Source organism: Zingiber officinale, chromosome 5B (assembly GCF_018446385.1).
Source record: "Zingiber officinale cultivar Zhangliang chromosome 5B, Zo_v1.1, whole genome shotgun sequence".
Classification (NCBI taxonomy): Eukaryota; Viridiplantae; Streptophyta; class Magnoliopsida; order Zingiberales; family Zingiberaceae; genus Zingiber; species Zingiber officinale.
The window spans coordinates 66,592,297-66,613,874 of NC_055995.1; the positions used below are offsets into that span (position 1 = coordinate 66,592,297).

The following is a 21,578-nucleotide window of genomic DNA, read 5'->3' on the forward strand; positions in this document are numbered from 1 at the left end:
CCAAAATCTAAATTAATGGCCAATAATTCAGGGGGAGGCTCCAGAATAGTGGCACCTCCAAAACTAACCTACCCGACAGGGTAACCCTAAAACAAATTAACCCGCAGGGTAATTAGGATTAGTTAAAAGAGACCAAGTTTAACTTGAATCATGGTACTGGTGAAATTTTGGATGATAGTACGTTAGGGAAGCTTGGGCATCGCATGTCTAGAAAGATATGGCTTCGATCTGGTGCATTTGGCCAAGTGGAACTGACCGAAGCTACCCTTAAATGAATCCTAACCAGTTAGACCAAGATTTAGTTCTAAGTTCCGTGGATAGGACTATTCGGAAAACCTCGAAAGGTTGGTTACTTCTAATGATGTCCATGTGACTCACCAAGCTTAGAAGTTTATCCGAAGAATGCCTATTTGTGGAAACCAAAACTAAATCTGAATCTAACACACGTTAAACCAAAACTCCATAATTAAAAATCCAATTTCATCTCACGAAATCATAGGATTCCCTGATTGAAAATATAGATCGGGTGAGATGAATAAGGTTTCAAAATTTTAATTTTAAACTTAAAAATTAATTTCAAAATTTTAATTTCAAACTTAAAAATTAATTTCAAAATTTTAATTTTAAACTTAAAAATTAATTTCAAAATTTTAATTTTAAAACTTAAAAATTAATTTCAAAATTTTAATTTCAAACTTAAAAATTAATTTCAAAATTTTAATTTTAAACTTAAAAATTAATTTCAAAATTTTAATTTTAAAACTTAAAAATTAATTTCAAAATTTTAATTTTAAACTTAAAAATTAATTTCAAAATTTTAATTTTAAACTTAAAAATTATTTTCAAAATTTTAATTTTAAACTTAAAAAAAAAAATTTTATTTTCAAAATTTTAATTTTAAACTTAAAAAAAATTATTTTCAAAATTTTAATTTTAAACTTAAAAAAATTATTATTTTCAAAATTTTAATTTTAAACTTAAAAATTAATTTCAAAATTTTAATTTCAAACTTAAAAATTAATTTCAAAATTTTAATTTTAAACTTAAAAATTAATTTCAAAATTTTAATTTTAAAACTTAAAAATTAATTTCAAAATTTTAATTTTAAACTTAAAAAATTAATTTCAAAATTTTAATTTTAAACTTAAAAAAAAAAAAATTAATTTCAAAATTTTAATTTTAAACTTAAAAATTATTTTCAAAATTTTAATTTTAAACCTAAAAAAAAAAATTATTTTCAAAATTTTAATTTTAAACTCAAAAAAAAAAAAAATTATTATTTTCAAAATTTTAATTTTAAACTTAAAAATTATTTTCAAAATTTTAATTTTAAACTTAAAAATTAATTTCAAAATTCTAATTTTAAACTTAAAAATTAATTTCAAAATTTAAATTTTAAACTTAAAAATTAATTTCAAAATTTTAATTTTAAAATTAAAAAAAAAATATTTTCAAAATTTTAATTTTAAACTTAAAAATTAATTTCAAAATTTTAATTTCAAACTTAAAAATTAATTTCAAAATTTTAATTTTAAACTTAAAAATTATTTTCAAAATTTTAATTTTAAACTTAAAAAAATTATTTTCAAAATTTTAATTTTAAACTTAAAAATTAATTTCAAAATTCTAATTTTAAACTTAAAAAATTAATTTCAAAATTCTAATTTTAAACTTAAAAAAAAATTATTTCCAAAATTTTAATTTCAAACTTAAAAATTATTTTTCAAAACTTTAAACTTAAATAATGCATGCTCAAAAGACTAACTTTAAATCCTACTTATTGTAGGAAACCAAGTGAATTTTGGACAGTGGTTGCTCCAAACATATGACTGGAGATCACACTAAGTTCACTCAACTCACTTAGAAAAGCCTAGGAACAGTTGCCTTTGGAAACAACGGCAAACTCAAGGTAATTGGTATAGGTAATATTGAGTTAAAATTAGACTTTATAATTACAAATGTCTTACTTGTTGAAAACTTTAAATATAATCTTCTAAGTATAAGTCAATTGTGTGATACTAGGTATAAGGTCAAATTTCTATCTACAGAATGTTCAATCAAACATCTAGATAATCCTACCATAAGCCTAAAAGGTTTTAGAAAAGATAACATCTATGTCATCAACTTAACCATTTCTTCCATTAAGTGTTATTTAACACAAAAAGAAGAAACTTGGTTATGGCATAGGAGGATGTCTCACACCAACTTTAGAAATATAAGTAAACTAAATGAACTTGTAAAAGGCTTACCAAAGTTACCTAACTTAGATTCAACCATATGTAATGCTTGTCAACAAGGCAAACAAACTAAATCAACCCACAAACAAACAAATCAACCACAAACTAACTCAATCTTAGAACTTCTACATTTAGACCTTTTTGACTCCCATGGAGTCAAATCCATAAATGGAAACTTATATTGTTTAGTAATTATAGACGATTATTCTAGGTTTACTTGGGTAAAATTCTTAAAACATAAAGATGAAACTTTTGAAATTTTTACAAATTTTTGCAAACAGATTGAAAACGAAAAAGATATTAAAATTAAAAGAATTAGGAGTGACAATGGGGGAGAGTTTAAAAATCACAACTTTAACAGTTTTTGTCTAGAAAATGGTTACCATCATGAGTTCTCATGTCCTAAAACCCACCACAAAAATGGAATTGTAGAAAGAAAAACCTTACTTGAAGCTTCTAGGACAATGTTAAATGAGTATAACCTACCTAAATACTTTTGGGCAGAAGCCGTTAGTACAGCCTGCTATGTACAGAACAGAACAACAATAAACAAAACTCATAACAAAACCTTCTTCGAAATGTTCTATAATAAACAACCAAACATAAAATACTTTAAGGTATTTGGGTGCCCAGTTTTTATTTTAAATACAAGAGAACACTTAGGAAAATTCACCTCCAAAATTGAAAATGGAATTTTTTTAGGATATTCCTTAAATAGTAGAGGCTATAGAATTTATAATAAGGTTACCTTAAAAATTGAAGAAACTACTAATGTAAAATTTAAAGAAACTACACAAGACATAGAACCTACACAACCACCTGAGTTTGTTCCAGAAACCAGCCAAACTCTAAGTCATGAAGAAGAGGAACAACATCAAGAGAATCAACCTCCTAAAACAATAAGGGTAAACCCAAACCATCCAACTGATCAAATAATTGGTGACCCAGACTTAAGAGTTCAAACCAGATCATCTTTTAGAAACCTAAGTCAAATTTCATTAATTTCAAAATTGAACCCAAAACCTGTGGAAGAATCCCTCTGACAGATGTGGATTATAGCTACACGAGAAGAACTAGCCCAATTTGGGCGTAATGAGGTCTGGGACCTAGTCCCACCACCTAAGAATAAGAAAATAATAGAAATAAAATGGGTATTCAAACAAACTAAGTGAAACTGGGAAATTACTAGAAATAAGGCTAGTCTGGTCTTTAGTCAAGTTGAAGGACTTGACTATGATGAAACATACGCCAGACAGATTAGAATCCATTAGAATGTTATTGAGTTATGCCCATAAGGGATTCAAACTATACCAAATGGATGTTAAGTCCTTTTCTTAATGGACTAATCAAAGAAGAAGTTTATGTAGGTCACCTCCGTTTGAAAGTCTAGAACACCCCGATTATGTGTTTAAATTAAAGAAAGCCCTATATGGACTTAAACAAGCAGCGTGGTATGAGAGGCTAACATCTTACCTAACATCTAAAGGATTCAAACAAGGTCAAATTGACCCAACCTTGTTTGTTAAATCATTAAATACAAACATATTTATTGCACAGATATACGTGGATGACATAATATTTGGCTCAACAAATTCAGAATTTTTAGAAGAATTTATTAATCTAATGGAAAAAGAATTTGAAATGAGCTTAGTGGGAAAATTAACCTATTTCTTAGGATTACAAATCAAACAAACAAATGAAGGAAATTATATTTATCAACATAAATACACCAAAGAATTACTTAAAAAATTCGGAATGGAAAATACAAAAGAAATAAAGACACCTATGGCAGTAAACACAATCTTAGACAGTGACCCAAATGGAAAACCAATTGACTTAAAACATTATAGAAGTGCAATAGGTAGCCTACTGTACTTAACTGCAAGCCGACCTGATATTTTATTTGCAGTTAGTATGTGTGCTAGATACCAAACTTGTGCTAAGGAATCCCATTTGACACAAGTTAAAAGAATTTTTAGATATCTTAAAGGAACAACAAATGTAGGAATCTGGTATCCTAGGACAAATAATTTTGAACTAATAGGGTATTCTGACTCAGATTATGCTGGATGCAAATTAGACCGCAAAAGCACAAGTGGTGGATGCCAATTATTAGGTTCATCACTTGTTAGCTGGTTTAGTAGAAAGCAACATTGTGTTGCTCTGTCTACAACTGAGTCAGAATACATAGCTATAAGCGAATGTGTTGCACAATTATTATGGATGATGCATACTCTAAAAGATTTCAACTTAAATATCACAAATGTAAAAGTATTAATTGATAATATAAGTTCAATTAACTTAACCAAGAATCCTGTGCATCATTCAAGAACCAAACATATTGAAATTAGACACCACTTCATCAGGGATCATGTTACTAAAGGCGATATTGAACTCAAGTACATTGAGTCCAAATATTTAGTGACATTTCACACTTACACTGAAAATGTTCTAGCTTGATAGATAGGAATTTTCAATTTCAGACTAGGATCTTTCAAAAATACTTTCAAAATAGGTTTTATCAAATTATAGGTTAAACTTGTTTGTTTTCAAAACTTTCCATTTTTAGATTTTCAAAAACAGTTTTGGCCTTAGACTAGTTTTTGAATCCTTAGAAAGCATGCACCCATAGGACTAGTTTTTGATCATCTCACCAACACCTTAGGTTTACCTTGCTTGTGTTTGACAAACATAGAAAGGGGTGAGATGCATAGGCCAACTGTCTGGACTTAAGATGCTTATTTCGGTGCATCAGCATAAGTCTGGACATTAAATACAATTCAGATATTAATCAGATTAAAGTTCATCAGTCAAGTCAAATACTGACTGGTTATAATTAACTTAATCTGACTAACCAAGTGAAAGCTACTATCTTCTGATAGTTAGTTAGTACTTAATTGGTTAGACAGCTGGTTAAAGATAAGTGTCAAGTCCAGGGGGAGAAATTAATGTATGTTTGAAAAATGTTTTTTTTACATCTATGTTAAAACTAACTTATTTTTAAAACACTAGTTTTCAAAAAGTTAAATTTAACTAAGTTTAAATCCCATCTAATTTTTAAACCTGATTTTAAAAGTTGAATATTGCAAATTTAAACTTATTCAGTTTTGTAACATATGCTTGAAAATTCAACTTTCCAAACTTAGCTTTTATCAAATTAGCCTTAAAACTTTAGTTTGACAAAAATTTTACTTCTTGAAAAATTATTCTTACTTGCTCAATTTTCTTGAAAAATTGAAGTTGAAAATTTACATTGTTGAAAAGTAAATGTTATTTAAACATGCAAAGTAAATTTGAAAACCTGATTTGAAAATCTTTACACACTTATGAAACTTGATTAACTTTATACTTTTCAAAATTTAACTTGTCTTCCCCAAGTCAATTTGGCTATTTTTTTTTTTTGTTGTTAAAAATTAAATCAAAGTATATTGCAAAATCTGATTACTTTTTGCAGTAACTCAACACTATGATTGTTTACCTTTGCTTATTTTTTATGAATGCCAAAGGGGGAGGAGGGTTAGGTGGTTAAGTTAGCTAAACCAATTTGAAAACACAAACTAACTTTAAAACCACATAAATACATGTTGTTTCTTGCATATGTTTTCACTAACTTAACCAGGTTGTCATTCCATCAAAAAGGGGGAGATTGTTGGTGCGGTTAGCACTAACGATTTAACCCAGGTTTTGATGAATGACAAATAGGTTAAGTTAGTCTTGTTGTTGTCTGACACTTTGATCGAGTGTGCAGGAGAAGTCCAGACAGGTCGACGGGCTGACCGGATGTCTGGCAAGAAGTCCAAGCGGGTCGACAGGCTGACCGGACGCTTGGCGAGAAGTCCAGCTAGGTCGACGGGCTGACCGGATAGCTGGCGAGAAGTCCAAGCGGGTCGACGGGACCGGACGCTGGAGAAGTCCAGACGGTCATGGTCGCCTCAGGCGGTAAGTGAGGTAAGTCACTGGAGGAGAGTGACTGTGAGGACGCATTCCGGAAGGGACATTAGGCGTCGATCCGGCTTAGGTCCATTTCGGATGTCTAAGTCGAGATCGTGACTAGATTCCGCTCTCGAAGACGGAATCTAAGTCATACTCTTTTATCCATCTGTTAAACTTTAACCGTGCTAACAATATGTTTTACAGATACATATTTGCCTCGGACTAACTTTGTTTTGCGAGAAAAGGGAGTTTTCGAACAGGTGGTCGGGTGCGGTCGAGGTCCGGCGCCGAGAAGTCCGGGCGCGGGCGAGTCTATCCAGCCGAGTCGTCGCCACGTGGAGCATCATGGTTTGTCAGCTCGTCACATTCCGGCGCGGAGGGATCCAGCGCTGGCGAACAAAGATATAAAAGAAGCCCGGCACGGGAGCTTCAACAATCAATTTTTACTGAGAACTCTTCTACTGCTGGTCTTGCTGCTCGACGTTCAAGTGCGACGTCAACAACGCTCCGACAAAAGTGCTCCTCCGGTTTTTATTTAATTTTCTTTGTCGGTATTGCTTTATTGTCACTAGCATTTCCTGTACTTATTCTGTAATCATATTTCGACTTGTTAGTGATTGCCCAACGAAAGTGGTCAAGGATCACGGGCCTTCGAGTAGGAGTCGTCACAGGCTCCGAACGAAGTAAAAACATCTGTGTCTATTTTATTTTTCCGCTGCGTTTAAACTCTTGTTTTTTGAATCGATATTCACCCCCCCTCTATCGAATCTAACGGTCCTACATCTTCCTTTGCAACATTGCTTGAACTTGACCCGGAGATTGAGAGAACCTTTTGGGCTTTAAGAAGACAAGCTAGGTCAGTAGCAACTTGTGAGAGCAGAATTTCAAAGATGGATAATCAGATAACAGAAGGAGATCGAACTATGAAAGAGCTTGCAGCACCAGATGTGGCTTATAAGTACTCATGTATCACTTATCCAGACTTGGCAGGAGATTTTGAACTTCGATCAGGACTTATTCATCTGCTTCCCAAATTTCAAGGGTTATCAGGAGAGGATCCCAACCGCCATCTACATGAATTCCATGTGGTTTGTTCTACCATGAAACCACAGGGGATTTCAGAAGAAGACATTAAGTTGAGGGTCTTTCCATTCTCTTTGACAGGAGCAGCAAAGGACTGGTTATATTGCCTTCCAGCTGGATACATTACTAGTTGGATTGATATGAAGAAAGTATTTTTGGAGAAATTTTTCCCAGCTTCTAGGACTGCAACTATCAGGAAGAGCATTTGTGGTATTCAGCAAGTAGTGGGAGAGACTCTTTATGATTATTGGGAGAGATTCAAGAAGCTGTGTTCGAGTTGTCCACAACATCAGATTAGTGATCAGCTTCTTGTTCAATATTTCTATGAGGGTCTACTTCCTATGGATAGGAGCATGATAGATGCAGCAGCTGGAGGAGCCTTGGTGAATAAGACTCCAAATCAAGCAAGAGAGTTAATTTCAAATATGGCAAAAAATTCACAGCAATTTGGGAGTATACCTCTTGGGACTAGAGTGGTTAATGAAACTCATTTGGTTTCGAATGAGCAACAAGAAATTAGAAACAATTTGCAAGAACTGACCTCTCTAGTGAAGCAAATGGCGTTGCAAAATTCGAGTCATGTTTCAAATTTTCCTTTATCAATGATGAAGTTGTGTGAAATTTGTTCAAGCCAAGATCATTCTTCGGATCATTGTCCTAATTTATATCAAGATGAATCTGTTGCAGCCATTTCAAGACCTCAATTTCAGCAACACAAGTATGATCCCAACTCTTCAACTTATAATCCGGGATGGAGGGATCATCCTAATTTGAGGTATGGGAACACATTTTATCAGCAGCCAACACAAAATCAGATTGGACAGCCATCATTTCAGCATCAGCAGAATCAACATTATTTCCAGAACCATCCAGCAGTTCATTCTCAGCAAAATTAGCACTTCCAGCAGCCACAATTTCAGCAAAACTTCAACCAAAATCAGCAGTTTCAACCATTCCAAAATTTTCAGCATTCGAATGTTGCATTTCAGCCACAATTTCAGAATGCACAGAATCAGCAAAACCATTTCCAGCAAATTCAGCAACCTGTGCAGAATTTCCAGCAGCCAAGCAGTGTGAATCAGCATCAATTTCAACTTGCACTTCCATCTTCTACAAGTCCTAGATCAATGCAACCTCAGCACAACTTTAGCAACTCAAAAATTGAAGATTTGATGCAGCAAATGATGCAACAGCAGCAACACCAGCAAAGAACTGATACAACGCTGCAAAACATTGAAAGACAGATTGGGCAACTTGCTAGCAACATCAATCAAATGCAAAATCAAGGATCTGGACAATTACCTTCACAACCCACTCCAAATCCTAAGGGAAATGTGAGTGCATTAACTCTGCGAAGTGGTAAACAAATTTCAGATCCAAAACAGAATTGTCCGGTAGAAGCGCAGCAAAATTTTTCCAGACCATTTGCAACTTCGAGTTCACAGAATTTCCAGAATTTTCCAGCAACTTTAGAGCAGCCAGATACTGCACAGCATGGGATTACTGGAGCTGATCAGCAACATTTCAATCAACCGGAAGCTTCAGATTCTGATCAAATTGATGGAGCAGATTTCGGCTTGGAATTTACTCCAACAGCAGCTTCAAATTCAGCTCAAAATTCAGCACATAATCTGGGAAATTCTGGACAGAATCTGGACAGAAATCTAAACCAGCAAGGAGTTGAGCATTCTATTCCATTACCTTTCCCTCAAAGAAGTGTACAACCAAGGAAAGAGTTGGAGGAAGAAAAGGCTAAAGAATATCAAGAATTGGTGAAATTGTTCAGCAAGGTTGAAGTGAACGTTCCATTGCTTACCATGATTAAGCAAATTCTAAAATATGCCAAATTCCTCAAGGATCTTTGTGTGCACAAAAAGAAATTGAAGGGAAATGAATTGATAAGTATGGGAAAGAATGTTTCAGCATTACTTCAGCCAGTTCCTCAGAAGTGTGAAGATCCAGGAGTTTTCACCGTGCCTTGTGTGATAGGAGATTGTATCTTTGAGGATGCAATGTTAGATCTTGGAGCTTCTATTAATGTGATGCCTAAATCAGTTTTTCAGTCATTAAGAATTGGACCTTTGCAGCCTACAGGTGTAGTGATTCAGTTGGCTAACCGAAGTCAAGCACACCCAGCAGGAGTGATTGAGGATGTATTGGTAAAAGTGAGGGAGTTGATTTTTCCTGCAGATTTTTACATTTTGGACATGGAGGGTGATGTGCTTGCAAACAGGGCTCCACTTATTCTTGGACGTCCATTCTTGAAGACTGCTAGAACTAAAATAGATGTACATGCTGGAACTCTTTCCATGGAGATAGGAGATACAGTAGTTAGATTCAGCATTTTTGAGGCTATGAAGCATCCTTGAGAGGATCATTCCATACTTAGCTTGAATATTTCAGAGGAGCTGGATGGCATGGAGTTCTTGTCAGATATTGATTCAGACTTAGAGATTTCTGATTTTGGTACAGTGAATGAATTTGTTGCATTATTGGAAGATGTTTTAGATGTGGAATCTGATGTCAATTCAAGTGAATGCGTAGGGGATTGCTTGGGAGAAGCATTACCCCTAGGATCGCTCAGAGAGGAAGAGGTATGTGTAGGGGATTGCTCAGCAGCATTACCCCTAGGATCACCTATTATGGAGCAGATACAAGAGGAGTTGAAATCATTGCCCCAACATCTGAAATATGCATATTTGGGAGAAAATCAGCAGCTACCTGTCATCATAGCTCAGAATTTGGAACCAGATCAGGAGGAGAGATTATTAGAGATTCTGAGACAGCATAGGAAGGCCATTGGATGGACTTTGGCGGTCATTCCTGGGATCAGTCCTTCCATTTGTATGCATAGGATCTATTTAGAGGAGGATGTGAAGCCAGTGAGACAGCCACAAAGACGACTGAACCCTTTGATCTTGGATGTGGTAAAGAAGGAGGTGACTAGACTCTTACAGGCAAACATTATTTATCCGATTTCTGACAGCAAATGGGTAAGTCTCATCCACGTGGTTCCGAAGAAGTCAGGGGTGGCAGTGGTAGCTAATGAAGAGAATGAGTTGGTTCCCACGAGAGTGAAGAATTCCTGGAGGGTATGTGTGGATTACAGGAAGCTGAACCAAGCAAGCAGGAAGGATCATTATCCACTACCTTTTATTGATCAGATGTTGGAGAGGCTGGCAGGTAAATCCCATTATTATTTTCTTGATGGTTATACTGGTTATTTTCAGATTTGCATCGACCCAGAGGACCAGGAGAAGACGACCTTCACTTGCCCTTTTGGGACATTCGTGTATCGTAGGATGCCATTTGGTTTATGCAATGCTCCAGGGACTTTTCAGCGATGCATGGTGAGTATTTTTGGTGATTTATTAGAGCATTGCATGGAAGTTTTCATGGATGATTTTTCTGTTTATGGCTCGTCTTTTGATGCATGTTTGGATAACTTGTCTAGAGTTTTGAGTAGATGTATCGACACGGATTTGGTTTTGAATTTTGAAAAGTGTCACTTTATGGTAGAGCATGGCATTGTGTTAGGTCATATAGTCTCTAGGAAGGGCATTGAGGTAGATCCTGCTAAAATTAGCGCTATATCTTCTTTATCTTACCCCGCATGCGTGCGGGAGGTTCGAGCTTTTCTTGGACATGCAGGATTCTACAGGAGATTTATTAGGGACTTCAGTAAGATTGCTCTGCCATTATCTCAGCTACTTCAGAAGGATGCCATTTTTGATTTTGATCAGAGGTGTATGGAGGCTTTTGACAGATTGAAGGAGGCTCTTACTTCAGCACCCATCATCAGACCCCCAGACTGGTCCTTACCTTTTGAGTTGATGTGTGACGCTTTAGATTATGCAGTGGGAGATGTACTAGCACAGAGAGTGAATGGAGCCCCACATGTTATTTGTTATGCTTCCAAGACTTTGGATTCAGCTCAAGCAAACTACACAACAACAGAAAAAGAGCTTCTTTCCATTGTTTTTGCTTTAGACAAATTTAGATCATATCTTCTTTGTTCTCATGTGATAATTTTTTCTGATCATGCAGCTTTGAAGTATCTCCTCAAGAAGCCTAATGCAAAGCCTAGATTAATTAGATGGATGCTTCTGCTTCAAGAATTCGACATAGAGATACGTGATAGGAGCGGGAAGGAGAACCTGGTTGCAGATCACTTGAGCAGGATTGAAGGAGACTTGGATCGCACGACCATTGATGATGATTTCAAAGATGAGCAGCTTCTAAAGCTGCAGGGTGAGTCTCCATGGTATGCAGATCTAGTGAATTTCTTAGTTGCACATGTTTATCCCAAACAATTTTCAAAAGCTCAAAAAGATAAATTAAAAAGTGATTCAAAATTCTATGTTTGGGACGATCCTTACTTGTGGAAGTTTTGTAGTGATCAGATCATTAGGAGATGCATACCTGATTCTGAGTTTCAGTCTGTACTTACTTTTTGTCATTCTTTTGAGTGTGGAGGACATTTTGGACCATAAAGAACTGCTAGGAAAGTATTAGAATGTGGTTTGTATTGGCCTACTCTTTTTCGTGATGCCTATGCTTTTTATAGATCATGTGATAGGTGTCAACGAACTGGGAACATAAGACTTAGAAATGAAATGCCTCAACAATTCATTTTATTTTATGAGATTTTTGATGTTTGGGGTATTGACTTTATGGGTCCATTTCCTGTCTCTTTCGGATTTGTATACATTTTATTGGCAGTTGATTATGTTTCCAAATGGGTGGAGGTCATTCCCACTCGGACTGATGACTCTTCTGTTGTTGTTAGTTTTGTCAGGTCTCACATATTTTACAGGTTTGGAGTACCCAGGGCGATCATTAATGATCAAGGGTCTCATTTTTGTGACACATGAAGGCTTTGCTACATAAGTATGGGGTGACACACAAAGTTTCTACATCCTATCACCCTCAAACGAATGGGCAAGCAGAGGTGTCTAATAGGGAGGTGAAATCAATTCTTGAAAAGACTGTGAGACCGGATAGAAAGGATTGGAGCAAAAGACTTGAAGATGCACTATGGGCTTATAGGACCGCTTTCAAAACCCCTATTGGAATGTCCCCTTACAGGATTGTATATGAAAAAGCATGTCATTTGCCTGTGGAGATTGAACATAGAGCGTATTGGGCGGTTAAAGCATGCAATCTTGATAGTGACACGGTTGGAGAAGAAAGGAAGTTGCAACTTCAAGAACTTGAAGAGATTAGATTGGAAGCCTATGAAAACTCATGGATTTATAAAGAAAAGGCCAAGAAATTTCATGACAAACAAATTAAGATGAAAGAATTCCAAATTGGTGACAAAGTACTTCTATATCGATCTCGTCTCAAATTGATCAAAGGTAAGTTGAGATCAAGATGGGAGGGACCTTATTGTGTTACTAATGTTTTCTTTTATGGAGTGGTTGAGATCCAGGATTTGTCTACTGGTCGGGTTTTCAAAGTTAATGGACAAAGGCTTAAAAAGTTTCATGAAGTAGTTAAGGGTTTGGTGGTGGAGGAAATGGAACATGTTGATGCTATCTATCCAAGTTAGAGGGGAGTTTCACTTTATCTTTTGTTTCTTTGCAAATGAATAAATTTTAGGTGCTAATAGTTTTCTTATTTGTTTAGGTAAAGTTTCGGTTCCGTTTAGAATTTTCTTGCATTAATAAATCTTGAGTTTCATTCATAGTCTTCATTTTTGCATAGTTATAGTTTTGCACTTTGGTACATGATCGTTACCATTTCTTTAAGCTTGATAGTTTTTGTTTTAGGAATAAATGGTACTTCCTTCTTTTGACAAGTCTTCATATCATTTTTGAGGGATTTGAAATGGAATGTTACATTTGGCTATCAAGTTTAAAGACTCAATAGCATGATTGAATTCTAGAATTGCATGAGGTGGATACTAGTGATGAATTCTTGATTGATGTAATGATATGATGACTTGTATTTACCTAGTGAGGTTTGAGCCTATTTGAGTGATGCACTTGTAGCTTATTTCACTCTAGAACTTGCTCTAAATCTATTTAATACCACTAGAACAATATTAAGTCATTTTCATGAAGATTACTCCATTATCACATTGCCCTCACATATTTTTGCTTTCTCTCTTGTCATGTATCATCATATCTTTGTTCTTTTCTCTTGTATTACTTCTTTGGATGTGGTTATCTTGGATGATATGTGATGATTTCATTTTGGCCGGGACGAACAAAAATTTAAGTGTGGGGGAGGTGTTTAGTTCGAATAGGTGCTGGAATTCTGTGTTTGAGGAAGCAGTGAAGGATGATGCTGGAATGACAGAAATGAATAAGTGCATAATTCAAGCATGGCAGATTTTGAAGAGAAATGTGGAAATTTTGTGCCATTGCAAGGGCAGCAAGAGAAGAGGTTAAGTGTTAATGTTAGTGAATAGATTGGAATTCGGACGCATGGACAGTTTAAAGAACAGAATTCTAAAGTGCAGTGCTGAATTTGTATCAGTTTTGTAAAAAAAAAAAAACAAGAATGCAGGATTCAAAGTGAAGGAAGTTTATGGGGAATTTGAGAAGATGTTGAAACAAATGGTATGCAAAACAAGAAATGATAAAAGAAGGCAAGAACAGTTGGTACATTAAGAGTTTTCAGCAACTTCTAAGGATGTTGTTAGCTGAAATTAAATGGAAATAAAGCTATCCTTTGACGTAAATGACTGTAAAGATCACTGCATTGAGGAAGCTTGGAGTGCGAGCAGCAACATCAGTTGAGGATAGTAAATATTAAGCTGAAAAATTCAGAGAATTGTGAAAGGAATTGTGAAAATCTGTGAAGAAGGAAGTTGAGAGCTGTTGAAGTATCAAGAATTAAGCAATGGTCCCAAAGAGAAAAGAAGCTCAGATGAAGTGCTGAAACATGAAGTAACAAAAGGGATATTGGCATTAATAGCTTCTATTGAGATTCATTAACAACAAAACAAAGAGAAGGATATTTGAAGGGAGTATAGTGCAGAATTTTCAGCAAGTACAGTGTGTGCAGAAATGGCAGTTTTATGATTATTGGGAGATGAATTTGAACCATTGGGAGATGTTGAAACCTTGATAGATTGATACAAAGGGCAGCATTTGAAGATAAACTGAATTCAGCAATGCAAAATGCAATTCAAAGCTTTTTCTTCATGAAATTTGAAACCTAGCTGTCAATTTAGTATTGATAAGTGGTTATTCTTCTTCTTGAGAGTTTACAAAGCTTTTGGGATAAGGAATTTGATACCAAATGGAGAGGCACAGATGGAGTTGAAGACTGAACTTAATATGCAGTTTGAATATCGGATTGCAAAAGGGCAGTAGGGGAAGTAAAATTCGAGCTGAAATTCTCATGCCAAAGTAGGTGAATAGGTTAAGAATTACTGCCTATCAACTGCAGAAGAGAGTGTTGAGAGAAAAGAAGTGAACAATTGCAACAGAAACTGCATCCGGATCTGCTGAGTAAAGGCAGATCAGTTTTGTGCCAAAGACAATGTGCTATTTTGTGCCAAACTCTCTGGATATTCGAATCTGAAATAGGGGAGTTGAAATTATTTTGATCCATTTTCAAATGAGATAACTTCCAAGGCTTATCAGTAAGGCAGGTTTGGATGGAAGTTGTTGAACAAGAACCAGAAAAATTAAGTTAACAGATTCATGTTACCACTGTGCCAATCTGAAAATTTCAGAATTTCAATGTGTTGATGAGGAAGAGTTGTAATTCAGACCATGAGACGAACCAAGTCAAAGAATGTCATATTTGCTTGGGAATTTTGAAGGAGCTGCAGCTGAGAATTGAAGAAACAGAACAATAGCAGAAATCAGATTCTGTTAATCGAGGATATGAATGGAAACTGTGAAGCTATACAATTTGCGCTGTAAATGAAGTGGAGTAAAAGGAAGAGTGTAGATTGGGGTGCTTGCAAAACTAAATCAGCGGCAATAAGCAATGAAAAGAAGAAAGGGCAGAATTTCACGCTTGGGCCAAAAATTTGAACATCACATAGCATTCTAGTTCCATGTCTTCCATCTCAAGTTGAATGGTCTTAGTCATAGCTTGATCAGAATTAATTCTTCCATCTACATCCTAATTTTCTTTTCTTTCTAAGGGTTGTGAATTTTCATGATTGTGCATCATAATATCTGTGATAGAGGTGAAAATTAGATGGAAAGCAAGCTTATGGTAGTGAATTTGCTATGAGTAGCTTGAGTGATCTCCACCATTGAAAGCATTGAGATTAGGATGAGAGCCACTTCAAATTACCTTGTGAGGATTAGAAATGCTATCATTTTCATTTTATTCATGATGGATGAAGTTTACTAAGTATTGAACCAAGGTAAAAATAGAGGTCATGAATGTGTGAGTCTATGAAACTTGATACTTACATGTAACTTCCTTTTACTTTCGTTTGGAGATGATCAAGAATAATTAAGAGAAGGAGGTACACAACTATGCATATAAGGTTCTCCCTTCGGGGAGCCTCCATATCTGGTGTGTGATGAGCTACAAATTGATACATTATTGGTGGATTAATTTGTGGTGATCTTCTCATATTTACACATTTTAATTTCCAATTCTAATCATTTTCTTCAAACAAGGTCTTTTATGAGCTTTATTTTGTTGTTCCTTTTAATACATGTTTATTCCTCATTTTTGTGAATATGATCTTGTAGGGTACAAATGGACTCATGATGCAAATGGAGAATTGGCCCATTTAACTAAATGAGGTAGAGCAAGATCATCAATGGGCTCAACTAGACTTAGATTCTAATTGACTCCATGGAGCCTAAACACAAGCTAAATCACACATGGGCTCAATATGAACTTAGGGTTTAATGAGCCAAACCCTAGGTATAAAAGGAAAAGATTTGGCACGGTGAACAGTGAGCTCGCTACTGTTCATCGTGTCGTTTCTCTTTCGATGGCGCGATGCAGCTCCCTCCCTTCTTCCAGAGCTTCGAACAAGCTTGTCCTCACCGACGTGGAGTTCCTCAACCTCCGACGATCAGATTCCGACCATCGGTTCTCATCAACGAGCTGATTTGGCGTGCGGCGAACTGTAGCGGCGAGCTGCAATTTTCAGCTCAGACCAGCGATGTTCTTCTGGTCTGAGTTTCCATTCCTTCACGGGATCATTGGTGGTGGTCCTCCAGTGATTCTGAACCATTTCCGACATCATTTCAACGTTCCCAGCTTTCTTCGTCAGCTCGCGACGCCATTTCTAGAAAACGCAGTAGAGAACCATTTCAGAACTGACCTTCCTGAAATTTTGTGAGCTAATGCAAGGAAATCTGAATCGTCTTGAAGCTTGAGAACACAGATCAATTTCTGTTGGAGTGTTCTCTGCAGATTCCTTGTGTGACGGCAAGGAGAAGACAAGTTTGGTTTAAGATTTGGTGTAGGGATGTTTAGATTTTCTGTAGTTATTTCTCTGTTTAGATTTTCCTGTTCCTGAAATCTTTGTTTCTGAATCTGATAGTTTATGGGTTGGATTTAGTTGTAGTTCATTTTCTACATGAATCTGATATGCTTAGTTCTATTTTTGTGTGCTGTCTAGTTCTGCTCGTGCAGCAGAATTGCTGCAATTCTGTTTTCTTTGTTTGATATCAACATTTCTGTTTTAACCTTCTATCCATTGATACTTTAGTTGGAGAAAAAGAATAGAGAATTTGTAGTGTGATTAGTTAGATGTGATGCTTAGCTCTTGCATGTTTTGGTTCTGCAGTTAAGTACATTGAATTCTGCAACTTGTTTTCAATTTGGAAGATTCAATTAGTTAAGTGCAATCAGTTTAGATTAGTTTCTAATAACCAAAGGTTAGTTCTTAAGTTTGTCTAGGGATGAGTTAGAATCTGTGGTTTTCATAAGTGAAATTTGGTTGAATTCCATTTAATGCAAATGTGGTTTAAGCGTTTCATTCCTAGCTTGTTTTAACATTCATTGCTGTGAAATTAACTATTGATAGCAAGTTCAATTCTGTTCTCTTTTGCATTTAATACCAAACCCCCATTTTATATCTAGAAAACCCCAAAAGAGTGTTCTTAATCCAAGACAAGCATGATTCTAGCATAATCCTTGAAAAATTTGACTCGGGCCTTATACTAAAACATTTCCTTGTGTAGTTGTGGGTTTTCGATCATAATATTAATTTGGGAGTTTATTTGTGACATCTATTTAGAGAGCTTACCATCCTGCTCCACAACTTCCTCTCCTGCCGGTCCAGTATCTGTATGGGCCTCTCCTCATAGGACAAACTGGGGTAAGCTGTAGTGATTCAAAATTCAACACGTGAGAGAGATTCGACATGTACTTGCGCAACATCGAGATGTGGAACACATTATGCACCCCTACAAGATTAAGTGGCAAGGCCACCCGGTAAGCCATTGCTTCTACCCTGTCTAGAATCTCGAAGGGCCCAATGAATCTCAGACTGAGCTTACCTTTCTTACCAAATCTCATAACACCCCTCATCGGTGCTATTTTCATGAAAACATGATCCCCAACTGCAAACTCCAAGTCCCTTCTTCTTCTGTCAGCATAACTCTTTTGTCGACTTTGAGAGGTTTTCATCCTGTCCCGAATTCTAGCTACTAGGTCTGCCGTATGTCTCATGATTTCTAGGCCCACCTCTGCCCTTTCCCCTGCTTCATCCCAATGGATAGGGGATCTATATTTCCGTCCATAAAGTGCCTCATAAGGAGCCATGCCTATGGATGACTGATAACTGTTGTTGTAAGTGAACTCTACAAGTGGTAGCTTCGATTCCCAGCTTCCTTGGAAATCAATCACACACGCTCGCAGTAAGTCTTCCAAAATCTGTATCACCCTTTCCAACTGACCATCTGTCTGGGGATGAAATGCTGTAGTAAATAATAATTTAGTTCCCAAAGCCGAATGCAAACCTTTCCAGAAAGCCGAGGTGAACCTTGGATCTCTGTCCGATACTATGGAAACGGGAATCCCATGCAATCTGACTATCTCCCGAATGTACAACTCTGCATACTGAATCACAGAGAAGGTCGTCTTCACTGGTAGGAAGTGCGCCAACTTAGTGAGACGATCTACTATTACCCAGATGGCATTAAAGCCTTTCGCCGTCTTTGGCAAACCCACTACAAAATCCATGGTGATGTTCTCCCATTTTCACTCCAGAATTGGAAGTGGCTTAAGCATCCCTGCTAACCTCTGATGTTCTGTTTTGAACTGTTGACAAGTTAGGCATTCAGAAACAAAATGCGCAATGTCTCGTTCCATACCTGGCCACCAATAAAGTAACTGTAGGTCCTTGTACATCTTCGTACTCCCTGGATGGACAGAATATGGAGTATCATAGGTTTCTGTCAAAATCTCGACCCTAAGCGAGTCAACACCAGGAACCCAAAGTCGACCTTGATATTTGACAGTACCATCTTCGACCGAATATAAATCCAAACCCTTAGACTCATCTTTCTGTTTCCACCTTTGTAGCTGCTCATCAATATCTTGTCCTATCTGAATTTTGTCCCTCAAGGTAGGTTGTACTGTCAGAGTGGTTAAGCTAGTAGTCAGGCCCTGTGCATACATCTCGAGATTAAATCCCTAAATTTCTATCTGAAGAGGTCTTTGTACTGTTAGCTGTGCAACGACTACCATTTTCCTACTCAAAGCATCAGCAACCACATTAGCTTTTCCGGGGTGGTAGCCAATATCGCAGTCGTAGTCCTTCACAAGCTCTAGCCATCTTCTCTGTCTCATATTTAACTCTTTCTAGGTAAAGAAATACTTTAGGCTTTTGTGATCAGTAAAGATTTTGTACTTCTCCCCATACAAGTAGTGTCTCCATATCTTCAGAGCGAACACCACCGCTGCTAGTTCAAGATCATGGGTTGGATAATTATTTTCATGCACTTTTAGTTATCGGGATGCATATACAATGACTCGATCACGCTGCATAAAAACCTCTCCCAAACCTAGCTTTGAAGTATCCGTATATATCACATACTCTCCCTGTCCAGATGGCATGGCTAAAACTGGCGCCATGGTAAGTGTTTGCTTCAACCGTTCAAAACTATCTTGATAATTAACTCCCCATTGTAAACTTGGCATTTTTCTTCATCAGGGCGGTCAAGGGAACTGCAATGGATGAAAAGCCCTTGATGAATTTTCGATAGTAGCCTGCCAAACCAAGGAAGCTACGTATCTCGATTGCATTTTTAGGCACCGACCACCCTTTGACTGCCTCGACTTTAGCAGGATCTACTTCCATCCCATCCTTCGAAATAACGTGACCCAAGAATGTCACTTTCTCTAACCAGAACTCGCATTTGATAAACTTCGCAAATAGTTTTCGGTCTTGCAATATCTGTAAAGCTGTCCTCAAGTGTTGACCATGCTCCTCCCTGCTCGTCGAATAGATCAAAATATCATCTATGAATATAGTAATGAACTGATCAAGATATGGCTAAAATACGCGATTCATGAGATCCATGAAGATTGTTGGGGTATTTGTCACTCCGAATGGCATCACCCTAAACTCATAATGTCCATAATGAGTTCTGAAAGCCGTCTTATGCACCTCTGTTTCCTTTACCCTCAGCTGATGGTATCCTAATCGGAGATCTACCTTCGAGAATACCAACGTCCCCTGCAACTGATCTAATAAATCTTTGATCTTGGGAAAGGATACTTGTTCTTCACTGTCACTCTATTCAATTCTCGATAATCGATACAGAGCCTCATACTTCCATATTTTTTCTTTACGAATAGAACTGGTGCGCCCCATGGCGAAAATCTTGGGCGAATGAATCCTTTATCTAGTAGTTCTTAAATCTGCTCCTTTAGTTCTTTCATTTCTTCCAGAGAGAGACGATACAGTGCCTTAGAGATTGGCACCGTACCCGGTATCAACTCGATGGAAAATTCTACCTCCCTTTCCGGAGAAATGCTAGAGACATCCTCAGGAAATACACTAGGAAATTCTCGCACAACTTCGACATCCTCCACCTTCTGGTTGACTGTATCTGGTCTTGAAATGACATTGGCTAGAAATCCTTGGCAGCCGCTCCTCATAAGCTTCCTCACCTTGATGCAAGAAATAAGGTGCGACCCCTGTGTGTTCCGGGCTGCCTTAAAATTGAACGACTCACCGCAGGGTGGCCGAACAGATACCGACCTTTGTCAGAAGTCAATCAAAGCTCCATTCTGCGATAACCAATCCATTCCCAGAATAATATCGAACTCAGACATTGGCAACACTATGAGGTCCGCCTGAGCCACATGCTCTTATAGTCTAAGCTCCATGTCCTTTGCCATCCTGGTAGATAACATCTACTCGCCAGAGGGTCCCGTGACTCTGAATCCATTTCCCATGTCCCTCGGTAAGATCCCCAGTCGCTTGATGAAGATCTTCGATATAAATGCATGTGTAGCTCCTGAATCTAGCAAGGCATAAGTTACACCCGCGATTGATATCCTACTTGCGACAACCATACCATTATATCCATTTAAGCTTATAATTCCGAAAACCCATTACGCCCCATTAAAGTTCTGAATACTTCCATTTATGTTTGGTACCCTATATCTCTTGTCTCTAATCTTGTTATTCAAGGTCTCATCACAAATCATGAAAAAGAAAAATTCGAGTCATGCAATTCTATTCACCCATGCTTAACATTTACGCGCTATGCAATAAGTACATGAAATTAGCCGGGTTACCTGTGACAAGCGTAGTGTCTGGCTCTGCTTCCTTGGCATGTATCACAAAAACCCTTCTAGTCACAGGTTCTTGCAATTTTGGACATTCCTTAGCTTTGTGCCCATCCCCTCCACATTTGAAGCACTTGTAGGTACCCCACAGACACTGATTGTAATGCTGGCGATTGTACTCCTTGTACAATGGTTTTTCCTCTGTTTTTAAGGTAGCTACTCCCTGTGGTTGTAGCTTCATGCTCCCTTGAGACTTTAGTTGTCCCTGTCCTTTCTAAGGTCCAGTATATGACTTCTTATTCTGTTGTTTTTGTTGTTGTTGTGGAGGGGGTTTTTTCTTCTACACCTCCCATTCGATGTCCTTTAGAGATCGCTCAGCTCTATAAGATCTAGTGACTACGATCGTCTGTAATATTGAGCCAGACCAAGGAAGTTGCGAGTCTCCTGTATAGACTACGACTACAACCCACTGGTAACAAACTCTATCTCCTGTGGATCCACGGTATTCCCTATTGGTAACTATGTGTCCCAAAAATCTCACAGAAGGCAATCCCAAAATGCACTACTGAACTTCACATACATATGTTCCCATCGTCAGCTCTAGAACTATACAAAAATAGTGTAAGTTATTCACCT

At 36.8% G+C, this 21,578-nt stretch overlaps 1 pseudogene; it reads left to right on the plus strand.

Annotated features, from left to right (window-relative positions):
• Positions 1-6,891: 6,891 nt before the first annotated feature.
• Positions 6,892-13,917, plus strand: LOC121984471 (annotated as a pseudogene).
• Positions 13,918-21,578: the final 7,661 nt, after the last annotated feature.